The 13,158-nt window shown below is 40.6% G+C and overlaps 1 long non-coding RNA gene across 1 annotated transcript; it reads right to left on the bottom strand.

Moving 5' to 3' along the window:
• Positions 1-4,537: 4,537 nt before the first annotated feature.
• On the bottom strand, positions 4,538-7,375 carry LOC135446302 (uncharacterized). Its single transcript, XR_010439718.1, has 3 exons — positions 7,282-7,375; positions 5,766-5,924; positions 4,538-4,610 (listed from the first exon to the last, which is right to left on the bottom strand). It is a non-coding gene; the product is annotated as an uncharacterized LOC135446302 (long non-coding RNA).
• Positions 7,376-13,158: the final 5,783 nt, after the last annotated feature.

The raw sequence follows: 13,158 nt of genomic DNA, 5'->3' as shown, positions 1-13,158 counted from the left end.
GGAGCCAGGAAGAAAAGAAAAAAATAGATCAATAAAGTCCAGTGTTATTTCCTCAAAATATTAGGTTAGCTGACTGCAAAAGACGAAGAAAAAATAAAAATCACTTTGATTCAAGTGGTACCTACAGCTCATACAGCTGCTGCATTGGAAGAGACCAATTCTATGAAATCTTACTAAAAAGATAGCTTCAAAAATTCCTTCTTGCTTCCCATTTATATCTACAAATATGCCTTATGGCAATGTGTTGAATCCATCATTCAGTCTCAGTTCCATGACTGGAACCTTGAAGTTTTTCAAGTTAGTTACCTGGCATTTAGTAAAAAAAAAAAAAAAAATTAGAGCAGAATCCAATTTAATAATTACAATTTAACAGAATTTAGTTTTGCATTATCTTAAGAGAAAATTAACGGAGAAGTTGGGAAGACGCCAGGGAAGGACTCCATAGTAAAAACAACAAGGAGAAAAAACTATAGACTCTCATACTCCACTAGAAGAACTGCCTGAGTTAGTCACCATCAACAGAGATCACATTTATCACATGTACACTGTGTATGTATTACACACTGTGTAATACATTTTCTTGTCAAAAGGTCTCATCATGGGTGGATCCTTGGGCCAGTGTGGAGATAATACAAGATCAGGATCAAAGAAGCCCATGTCAGGTAGAGAAAAATATGTCTAAATATCTAAGCTGAGGCTTAGATAGTGGAGAAAGCAAAATATGATTACAATTTTATTTTTTAAAAAAGGACAAATATATTGGCTAGTGTGGCTAGTGGCTTATTTCTGCCTATTTGTCTGCCCTATCCTTATCACCATGAATCATTCCATAAAGTATCTTCCTCCAGCTGTAAGATCCTAAACTGACCAAACATACCCTTTTTATTGCAGGCTCACTGTTCAAATTAAAGCTACCTTGCCTGTTCCAAGGTTATTGGTATCAATTCCACTGACACATCCAGAAAGTACTGGGAAGGTGTAAGTCAGGAAAAGCATCTGCAGATGAAACTTATGTCCCATTTCTTCCAACAATCTATCATTTCCTGGCAAAAAGTCTGGTGAAGCCCAAGCACTGAAATCAGATACATGCTTCTAAACTCTGGAAAGATGCTTTCACTGGGTGTGTGCCCATGCAAATGGAACTCAATGCCCCAGATGAGTTCTACCCTTGGAGAAACTGACCCATTGGCATTTTGCCAATGTGAGAAGAGTCCCTCTCACAAATAAAGACTAAACACGTGTCACTGACAGGTCTTCTGTTGGCAAGACTTTCATGTCAGCTGCTGCTGCTGCTCTTCCTTCAGGAACTGCATTTCCTCTGTAGTTGGAGTCCCTGTTTTCATCTACCTTTTGATTTCCAGCTAACAGGAATGCTATTTAATCTTTACAATTCCTAACTTACACATATGCTTAGCCTCACGTACTGTGAATGGTTCCACTGAAACCTGAATTATGGCACATAAAGCTAAAACATATGCCTAAGCACTTGCAGGATTGGGGCCTGAAAAATTGAGTATTTACTAGCTATTACCCTTTTGATGGATCCCTCCCACTGTAACGATGGATAAAAGTGGTTATTAAAATCTTTGAAGACGAGACTACTCTGTAAGTACATGTGTGGGGTAGGGGAAGTGGAAGGACCTGGAGATACAGATTGGCACTGGCTGCCCTGGTGTTTGCCATGGAAACCACACGTCATTATTGGCAGCTGCAGAACTGAGAAGCTTACATGGCTGAGGTAGCTCCTCATATTTTGGACAAGCACAGCCAGGTAGCAGGGAGTGCAGTTTCTCAGCTCCACCTCAGTTCAGTGGGAGGTGGCAGCAGAAGGAAGATGCCCATGTGGACACACCACTCCTTGGAAGGCTCTGTTGCAGCAACACCCACGCTCAGCATCAAAATGCAATGTCACCCCTGTCACCATGGCCTCTCTCCTGCCCATGGCCAACACCTGAGACAGAGGAGGGTGAAGAAATGCGTAATCTGTATTCCTGTTGTCAGGAGGGTAGGAAAGGTCACCCAGCACAGAACCAGGTACCTGCTGTCCCCTGCTGAGCTGCTGGGGCTGTGGAGGAATAAAATATTTTCTGACAAAAAGAAACTGGATCTCTTGCCCTGGGGAGCCACAACGTTTATTCTGATGACAATGAAAGACAGCTTTGATCCCCACAGCAGCCACACATCTCTGATTGTAAGCAGCAAGCCCACCTCAGCACACTTACAATGCTTGCACCAGCCTCCTTCCTCCCACCAGGCTGGATGTCAGGCTAATCAGTTTGATCTGACAGATTTTAATTAAATTAAGATCTTTCTGAATGGACTTGATTAGCGTTCCACAGAGGAATCCCTCATGAAAATGAACACTGTCAGAAAAAGCACTAATGTTTTCTCCTCTCATAATGAGAAGTTTCTTGGGTTGTTATTGGATTTTTTACACCGTTAATAAAAGCATTTTATAAACACTTAGCATATGATGGGTTTTGACACCCTGTTATATTAAGTTAACAATAGTCTTCCTACACACAAAGAGATTTTCATGTCCTCCTTCAACCAATTTTGTTTCTGCCAAATCCAGCATTTCAAATATGGTGACTTAATCTGATTTAAACAGAAATATGAAAAACTGAGACACAAAACAATCCTGATCACTTCCAGTCGACCTTCAGAGAGCAGCTTCTTGTACAAATATTGGAAATTCAGCATGTGTAGAAATGAGATGTTGCTAAAACTATGAGAGGCTGCTTTGTTTCCTGTGTTGGCTTGTGCAAGAACCAAGAACATTTTTGTTCCACTAGACCTGACTAAGATTGTATTGGCATAATTGTTGAAGGGTTATGTATGCACACACCCCCCTTTTATCTGTACAGATGAAGGCATCACCTTGCTTTCCACAGCACATCTGTGATCTGCTTGTCTGGGATCTGCAAAAGCTTTGGGGCTGGAAATCCTTTGGTGCTGGTAAGTGACAAATGGGCACAGTCACAGTCACAAGTGGCCACAGTCCACAGGAGACATCCCAGCAGCCAAGACAGGCACAGCCAAGCAGCAGGTCCTGCAGCTGGGAGTGACCCCTGCTCTATCACCAAAGGACATGTGCTGCAGAAGATGTGCTTCTGTGCTATTGAATGTGCTATTCCATGTGCTATTGAAAAGTGACATGGAATCCCAAGGTCACAAATAGAAAAGCTCATTGTACTCTGCTTATAGTAAGGGCATCCTTGACTACATGATAACCATCAAAATGCAGTTAATTCTTACCACTAGTTTAAATTGAATGTACTTTGAAAAATAAACGCACCTCTAAATATTTAATTTTCCCTTGTATAGCAGGCAGAAAGTGAACTTCTTTACCCGCTTTTTTTTTATTCTCCCTTTTCTCCCTACTTTGTAGGTTTAGTTTAATAGCAAATGAAGCTTCCAATGAATTGCAAAGGATTTTGAATTCAACCTGAGAGGAAGTAACAGTGATCTTGTTGTGACTGAAAGGAGTTCAGAGAGTGAAAAAACCACTACTTCATCCACCAACACTTCCTTTTTCCCTGCAGCCAGAGTGGTCATTCAAAACACTTTATCTGGAAGGGTCAAATGATGGTGAGCCCTATGAATTTTTTTCTGACAAAGGTTGAATTGGGAAAGGGAACTCTGAGGTGGGAAGATATTGTATTTGGAATGAAAGTCAAAATAAAGGAGAAATGAAAACAACAGAAAAGAACAGAAAAAGGAGGCAAAAAGATTGAAGGCATAAGCTAAAGAGAGAAGATTAAGACACAAGGTATTCTGAGAGACAGACTGAATGAGATAAAACAAGAGAGAAGATTGATGTCCTCCAAAGAAAGAAAATATTCTGAAAAAGAGAAAACACTGATAACAGGGAATTATCTTAAAGAGGGAAGAAGAAAAAGAAAAGGCCATCTTAATTTTTCATACATGACTCTTCTTTGTTTTTAATTTTTTTTTTCAACATGTCTGTTCTGCTATAGATGTCACAAAAAATCTTGTGTTCTGATAAGTCAGCCCCCATTTACTACAGTGTTTCAACAAACAAATGCTATTACAGCTTATCTGCTGGTTAGTCTGACTCCAGCAGACACAAATGCATTTTCTGGTGTTATTTTAATTACTCTCTTGGCTTTCTGAAGTTCAAATTCATTTATTCTGAGCATGAGCCAATAACTAAAGTATTCTCATTGTACTTAGATTAGATTCACATGTCAATGTACAAATTCCATTCTCAAAACCATACCTGGTTGCAGCATCTGTTGCTGTTTTATTCTCATGACCACATTCAGACAAGAAATAGAAATTGGCTAAAGTGTAATTCTGTCACTTGATTTCAACAGAAACATCTACTTTGAGGCATTTTAAGCTGTTTTGTAAATGCTTCAGGCAAAAAAAGGCAGATAAACAAAGAGGCAAAGATTTGCCTTTGCCAGAAACAAACAAAACAAAAGATTTTCTTTAATAAATTATACAAAGAGAGATAGGATGCAATAAAAAAGACATAGGCAGGAAGAAAAAAGAATTCAGAGTGACTGACCTTCAAGTTCCCTCTGCTCTTTCATTAACTGTCCACTGAGGTGATCCCTGGCCAAATACGGGCAATTCAGAGCCTGTCATAGAATTACAAGATGAATTAGGGACTGCTGCCACAAATTTACAGCTACCAAGGCCTCTGCTGATTGCTTTTTCCCAGACTTGAAAGTAATTTCACTGGAAACACTCTTACCACGGCCCCAAGATCAGCATCAGGACAAATGAGGAACGGGAATAACACTTTTCCCTTCCAATTATCAGGTGATTTTTTTCTCCTCTGTGATTTGTACGCAAATAGACATAATTTAAGCCAGTGTGACATGAAAATGCCAGATCTAACATGGACTGTTTGCTTCCTGGAAAACTTCCCAGGAAAACATGAGTTTTCAATTCCCTTGTGGAAAGGTGACTCCTGTATTTTTTGTTTAATTTCTGACTGGCAGAGCTTGTTAAATAACTGCAATTACTGACTCACTGCACAATCAATTGAAAAGCTAATGCAGTTGAAACTGTACACAGAGAGCTCACTACAGGTGAGTAACTTCACATGCATGAGTAGTGTCACTGCACCCGGTGGCATAACTCATGTGCATAAGTATTTGCAAAACCGGGGCCTCGGATTGTAAACTCACTGAAGCAGAAACCAGATCTTATCTGCCTGTAAAGCACCTGGCAGTGCACCTATCTTTGCCACTACATAAATTAATTATCATTAGCATCTGAATTTTGTCAGCTCCAGCACTCTCCTCCAAGCTCAAACACTGAGTTTCTTGCCAGAGGAGTGTTGGTGCACAGTGGATGATAGTAATACGGGCACGAATATTTAAGTATTGCGGCAATTAATGTGGAGTTATTTCAAAAATTTCAACACAAGATGAACATGTGTAAGGCATCTGAAAAGCTTCTAAGGTCTGAGGTCTGGGTGGGGTAAGGGAAAACTTTAAAAGTAAAAAATACACTGAATTGAAACCTTGAAATGCTTTGACCTTTAAACGGAACCTTCCTCCCCTCCTGAGGTTTAAGATAAGTTCAGCAAACAAAATTTCACCCTAGGCTTGACACATAATCTCCTAAATTACTAAAGAAATAAATAAACACTTTTTCCTTTAAAAAAAAATCAACATAATTTGAAAAGAAAGACAGATACCAATTTTTGTAACTGTTGGTGATAGTTTGTACATACAAGCTTACCTACAATGTAAAGTCTTCAGATTTTAACAGGAAATACGTACTTAGAAAGAAACTTGTGAAATAGCGCCTTGAAGATAAGGAACTCTGGACAAGATGACTTTTGGTCATCTGAAGAAAAGAATAGTCATCTTCCTTAATCATTTCAGACTGATTGCTTCAGTTTGGTAATCTCACATTTCAATAGGTTTTTACTGCTGAACCTACAGAAACAGGGAGGGGGACAGGATGGGATGTGAGAGGACAGGACTGGAAGTGCCAGTCAGTTCACTCAACCCTTCCCAAAAAACCCCAAATAAACCAAAAACACTCCACACAAACCAATCTCAGTCATGAACTAATAAGTTAAAATGAAAAAAAAAACAAAACAACTCAAAGTCAATCTGTGCTGTGCAATTCTTTTTCTGCCTGGAAAAAAAAATTGAAGGGAGCGTCTTGGTGTTTGATGGTTTCCTGTTAAGTAAATCTTATTCAAGACAGCAGCTGGCTTTGATGCATTTATGGGTATTCAGTGCCACTCTTTCTTCTCTGCTTTCTCTTTCGCCTTTCTAGTCTTTGCTAGTGGACTATTTAGAAAGCTCCTTCAACAGGCACAAAGTACTCAAGCGAACAGTGAAAGCTACTGCACGTTCATCAAAGCAAAACTAAACTGAAATTGAGAAAAACAAACAAAACCGATCAAAAATTTGAAAGGATTAAGCTCTGCACTCATTTGTCTAGGTAAGACAGAAATCCTATCTTATGAACCCTGTGCCAGCAAAGACATTATAACTGTAATGACAAAGATTCTGATTAACTTACATATTACACAAAAAAATATTGTCTCATTAAAATGAAAAAAGAAAGTGCATTATTTTTTATTCCAGTCTGAGACCTGCTTGGATATGTATGGACACAAGAACTATTTACTTGCTACCTTATGACATTGCTATTTAAAAGCTCTTTTCCTTTTATTTTCCACAAAATTACAACAGCTCCACAAGTCAGCTTCTGGTGGCACATCTTTCCTTGAATTCTTAGCTGGGTCCATTAAAAAAAAAAAACCTAGAAAAAATTTTAGCATTTTTACAGGAGTCTGATGCCAAAGTCCTAACACACAGAGCAGTACTTTAAGTCAAAGAAATAATAGTGTTTATCATGTTGATGACAGAAAAGGAAGGAATACCAAATTAAATCTGTGACAAAAAGAATTAGTGCAATAAGTGTATGATTAAAATACAAACAATGACAATGAAATCTAATCTATTCTAAATCTTTACTCTTACCCTGCTTGTGTTGTGTAATAGAAAACTGAATACACTCAAGATACCTCACCCCAGAGAGGAGTCTCTCCTCTCACAACATACACCACTTTGCATCTAATATCTATGTACATTTGAAAAAAAAAGAGAAAAGGATTTAACTCCCAAGAGTGACAAAAAGCACAGCTGATGACTACGAAAGCACTTCCTTAAATTGTGCATCATCTTGAGGGCTTCATCCACCTCAAGAAGCCATCCTTGGTGGCAGCTACTTACACAGCTCTTTCTTCCTGTGGAAACCACTAAGTGGAAACCTCACCTTGGATATAGGTCAGGACATCAAGTGTGGTCGGCTGGTCAGTGCCTGGGGCAGGTGTGAACAAGGGCCAGCTGGTCGCTTTCACGCTGAGACCTGCGCCAACACTTGAGAGTCTTTATGAAGTGAGAAAGTAGAGCAGAAGCTCAGAGAGTACATCTTTTAAGCAGGATATTTAGGAGCCTCTGCAATCCTTTTACCAGACACACAAATGCAACCTCGGCTGCTTGCGGGTTTTTTTTTTTTTTCCCTCCATTCTAAAAATACTAACCCTCCTTCTGAACTAGTTGGAAGGGACTTGTGAAGGGGTGGAGTAAGGGAAATCAGTGCACAAGTCACCTTTCAGCCACCTATGACATCAGCCTGCTGCCCTGATTCCTTCATTAATACCTTTGAGCTGAAAACAATGGGCCTGCCATTAAGCACCACACAGTTCGAGATAAGAAAGCCCTAAGCAGATAATAATCGGTGCATTTAGCTGGATTTCAAACATTCAGCTGCTTAATCATTTCTTCCTCACTGCATGCTACCCAAACACACGGGGAATGCTTTGGATGCCTTGGGCTAAGGAAGAAGGGGCTGGGGTGTGGGGAAGAGGAGGGAGAGAAGGGAGCCACAGGATGGGGGCTGGGGGGAGAGGGGGATTTCATTTGCAATCCTCTCCCTGGGAAATGAAAACATTTCTTAATTGCCATTAGGGAAATAGGTTAAATACAGGCTTGGTAAGCTGCTAAGGGCTGGCTAACAGATTAGAGGGGATGGCTGTTGAAGTATTCTCATTTTCATTATATGACAGAGCAGGGAATTTTTATTTTCTTAATAGTCTTCAGGGACTGTTCCTGTCAGGCTCTGGGTGTGAGACTGCTAGTTAGATTTTAACTAGTCACCTTCCAGCTGACGAAATGAGGCCCAGTTCTCTGGCCCTGAAGTGACTGCTTTCCTGTCTCATCCAAGGAAACAGAAACTGCAGGACATGCTGATGGGGAAGGTATTGTAACACCTGCTGGCTTTGCTCACACGAAATAACAGTGAGTAATCACAGAATCAGAGAAACTAAAGGCATGATGCAGCATACCTGTCACACAGGAGGAGGGGAAAAAAACACCTCAGGATCCCCAAACACTGAACAGACTCACGAGCTGAGCTTGGGTTTACCAGCAGTCCTGAGCAACTCCTCACCTCGGAAACCTTGGGAAAGTCTGGGCAAATTAAAAATCTCAGATGCCACTGCCTGCCTGCTAAGATCCTAAAAGCCTTGTCCTTCTCCACATTGTCCCAAGGCACCTCCTTCAGGTGGGTGCTCTTCCTGCTCACTTGTAAGTTCCTCAAACGCTCAATCTCTAACTTATAAAGAGGATGATAAAGTTTTCTGTAAACTGATTGTCAGCAAACGGAAACCAAGTTTTCTTGTAAATGGGCACAGCCTTTATTCATCCACAGAAGTAAAAAGCAGCTACAGGCAGTACACACAACAAAGCTGAGACACCATCTTGTAATCCTGCGTCATGCAAAACTCCCTGGGGCATGAGTGGGAGTTTTATCTGAGTAAGGCCTGAGTTTTTTAAGGAAAGTCTTTGTTCTGGGGCTCCCTGAAGCCAATATAGTGAACTATTCAAACGACCATGGATTGTCAGGTAAGTCGACAGGGGGTCATTTGAAGAACAAGTTTCTGGCAGCAATGCTGGTTTAAAGCAGTTGCTGCCACCTCTCTCTTTCTACCTGCTGACATATTTACCTTCCCCCACCCCAGTATTCCCCAGTGATAAAGACAAAAGGATTTGTTCAGCTGTGAGCAAAATGGACTGAGGAACTACTGTGGCTGTAAACTACCCTGTCTGGGAGCTCTTCCCCAAGTTTTAATTTAGGCTTATAAACTATTCTGAGCCAGGGAACACTGTGGCTGTCATTTAATAAACAGGGAGCAGGGACACACCAGCTACAGACACGGCTGCAACCATCCTGTGGCACTTCAGACTACTCACCCAAGAGGGCCCATGTCACATGTCACAGCATCAAACTCCTTCATAGCAATGTCATGCAAGTCACCTACAGCAATGAAAATGACACCTGGTCTAGCATTAACACCCCAGCTGTGTCCAGGTATCATCCAAAAGAATGCTGGACGAGTCAGGCCACAGCTGCTGGCAGCCCTCCCCACCAGTGCAGTGTAGATATCCAGCACTCAAGGCTCCTGTGCCCAGCAGGCCAGCATCACTAGCCCAGCAGCTCAGAGACTGTTAAAGCTGTTCTGTCTCCTCAGGGAAAAAAGGACAGCCTGGAGCGATCTCCACCATCTTTTGACATACCCACTGTGTATCCTTCAGCATAGTCAGACATCTATCTCAACACACTTCAAAAGTCTGGTGCTAACTGTTCCATCTGACCAAATGTAAACTTCTCTGTTGCTGATGTCTGAAAGAGATTGATAAATGTGTTGTAAATGCTGGCTGTAAAGGAAGCTCTGAGAAAACTGACTCAAACTCTGGCATATGAAGATGGGTGAAAAATATGCCACCCCCGCTTCCTGCCCATGCTGGAGGCAAACACCAGCCATGAAATGTAGTTTGGATGTTCTCTCTTCCAGGTAAATGTGCTTGCACAAGATGAGACCCAAAGCACGCTTACCTGGGTGTACAGACTGTGCAACAGCAGCCACTTTGCTAGCAAATGGTGTTGAAGGGCATTTGCTCAGCTCTGCTGCCACCACAGATTCAGCCAGCATGGGCAGAAAGCCCATTCATTTACACAGCACCAGCCTGTGTGTCACTTGGCTGGTAACTCCATGGACCTCATTTGCATGGAGTGTATTTCCCAGGAACACTCTGGATCTTGATCTGATATCAATCAGAAATGGAAAAGCATCTCACTTGGTTCTGCCTCCCTTTATCAGCTCTCATTCAAAACTGTTTGACTGTTTCTCATACATAGAAATTATCTATGAATGAAAATTAAACTACCCTGAGCTGGGCAGTCTTCCCAGATGATCAAAGTATTGATTACATACACCAGGACAACTAGGGAACCAAGGTTATAGGGTGCTTGTTCTAAAGAGCCTGGGACAGATCCTTCACATCTGCCAGTCATTTCAGGCCAGAAGTTTTCAATGCATGGTTTTCCTGTGACCACCTATTTAGTCACAGACATTCTGAACCAGCCACAGCAGTGCACAAAAGACAATGGAGTAAAGAAAATACAACTTTGTGTAGTGGCTGCACACAATGTCCTTAGCAACTGAAGGCAGCTGCTCTGGCTGGGTGTAAGAAACACTGGTTCTGGTCCATGGAAATCAGTGGCAAATTATGCCTTTTGTATGAAATTCTATAATAACACTGAAATAAATTTCTTTAAAAAGAATTATTAACATAAGGTTCATTTATGCTGTAGTGCTGGAGGTTTTTGTTTGTCTGTTTGTTTGGGTTTTTTGGGGTTTTTTTGGTTGATAGAGAACAGGAGAACAGTGGAGAAGTAAAAGAAGAGTCTGCTGTATCCCAGAGTTTCTGACAAGAGTTTTTTCCCAGTGTAGTTACAGCTCAAGACTGTGCACCTTTTATTTACACTTGGACATGCAAGTGTTAGCCTTTCCAAACACGACCATGCTATGGTGCAACCCCTCTTGGCAAAGAGCACACATTTATTCATGTCCAAGACCATCTGAGTGCCTCTGAAAGGCACTGCAGGCTAAGCCAGCACAATCCTGCTTCCCAACGAAGAAAAAAGATGCTGTCTTAAATGCCATAGAAAGTCAGTTAATGTGGTTTTTTCTGTCCTTAGGGAAAGGAGAGGTACTGTTCCGAAGTACCAGTACAGTGGCAAATAGTGGATACACTGTGCTGAACATGAAGTACTTTCCTTTACAACCCAAGTAGCATACAGGTAATTTGTCTCTTTCTGCAAGTTATGACAAGTCCAATGACTCTGAACGCTACCTTTGGTTTGAGGCACATGAATTCTCATTCCATCAACCCTCTAGCATGCACATTCCTGTAATATAACAAATTCCTTTTCCCTACTTATTGCATAGGCATTTATACTACATGTAAATACAGAATTAATGTGTCTATATTAATGAATAGTCTCCAAAATAGTATCATAACATCAGGGGGTTATCCTTCATAAAATTAATAGGATCAATGGAAGAAGGCTTTGTTGTAAGCGTGGAAGCTATTGCTGCAATCAGGGCTCCTGATTCCTAAATATAAATAACTCCAGATAATTTTTCCCCTAAGTTATTATTTACAATTTTTTCCATCGCATGCATCTATAGAGAACATCTCTATTACAGTATCATATTCTACAAGAAGGAAAATTACCCCCATCAGCAATTCTGGAATCCACCACATTATTAATTGCATCTCAAACCACATTTGGCAAACCAAAAACTTTGAGTAATCCTGGACAAGTAGTTGGACAGAGGTCTACTTATAATTACATAAAAATGTTGTGCTGGGAAATAAGTTGCTTGAGAATTAACTATTATGGATAGACCATTTTCCATCAAAATGTTACTTGTATCCAGTCCTTTACACCAAATGAAAATGAGGAACTATAATGAACTAATGAGGACTATATGCCACAATGGATGAAAATCATCTCAGCTACAGCAGAGCCACTCCACTGCAGCCCAGTACAGACACAACAGCAAGAAACTAGATTAAATCAAAGAGAAACAAATTTTAAAGACAAAATATTTTTTAAACAAATAATAAAGTGAACAGTCTGACACAGGGGGTTGTCTGCGTTACTTAATGCCTTTAAAGCAAGATTAAATAGATTCCTAAATATAAGCACATTCATTTAGGGTATGACAACTGAGCAGGAATTACTGGGTGAATTTCTGTTACTGATGCTCTGCTGAAGATAAAACTACGTGATTGTAACAAATTTAGGCTTTAAATTCTCTAAGTATGGGGAATGCAATCCACCCCTACTTGTGATGTAACAAAAAACCTCCCTCAACTATTAATTAGAAAAGGAAAATTAGCTTTAAAGAGTTTTTCATTATTCAAGTACAATTTTTTTCCTGCTGTCACCCTCCTATCTCCCCTTTTATTCAAAACACTAATACACAAGTTTATTTTACCAGATTAATGTGGGACTGACTTTGTGCATGAAAGGAAAACAAGCCTGAGTTCCTATAAACCTTTCAAACTTTCATTCCACCTCCTTCCCAGTTTGCACGGAGGAGTCTATTTTACAACTTTATCCATGTAATGATCCTTGCAGCCTGCTTCTTCATGCCAGAATTTCTCTTTGAAGTTTGCTCTCCCATTAGTGTCTCAGTGTAGGTATTCAAACTGATGGCGCAAGCACAGCACAACTCCAGAACTGTCCATGTTCCATCAAATACAGTTGTTTCATGTTGTTCGTGATTTACAGTCTTAATTAATGCTCTCAAAGAAGAAGAGAACATCTTGGAGGAGCATCCCCTTTCCACACACATGCACACACACACAGAGCTCTCCTTCCTTTTTTTTTTCCTTTTTTTTTTTTTTTTTTTGGTACAAACCAGCGCTCTCAGGGTTTTGTTGGACATTGTGCAGAATGGCTTTGCCAAGTAGAATGGAACACACTTAATACTTTTCCTTTATAACCTTTGCAATAAATCAGCTACCACTCCACTCACACGAGAACGGCCATTAGTGTCCTGTCCCCTCCCCCAGCACTTCCCGAATTTTAAACAAAGTAGGAATAAACTGAAGCTGAGCAGAGCCAGTGAGCCCAGTAAATCAGTTTAATGAGAACTGAATCAATCCTATGAAGTTCACTACTGAACAAATAAGGTGGACAGGAGAGGCTGAGCTTTCTGTGGAGGTACTGGGGATGGGGAAGCAGGAAAGCAGGGCTCACACACTTCAGCAGTGACGCATGTCTGTTGTGAAC

This window comes from Zonotrichia leucophrys, chromosome 3 (genome assembly GCF_028769735.1).
Source record: "Zonotrichia leucophrys gambelii isolate GWCS_2022_RI chromosome 3, RI_Zleu_2.0, whole genome shotgun sequence".
In the NCBI taxonomy this organism is placed as follows: Eukaryota; Metazoa; Chordata; class Aves; order Passeriformes; family Passerellidae; genus Zonotrichia; species Zonotrichia leucophrys.
This window is presented reverse-complemented; position numbering and strand designations above follow the sequence as displayed.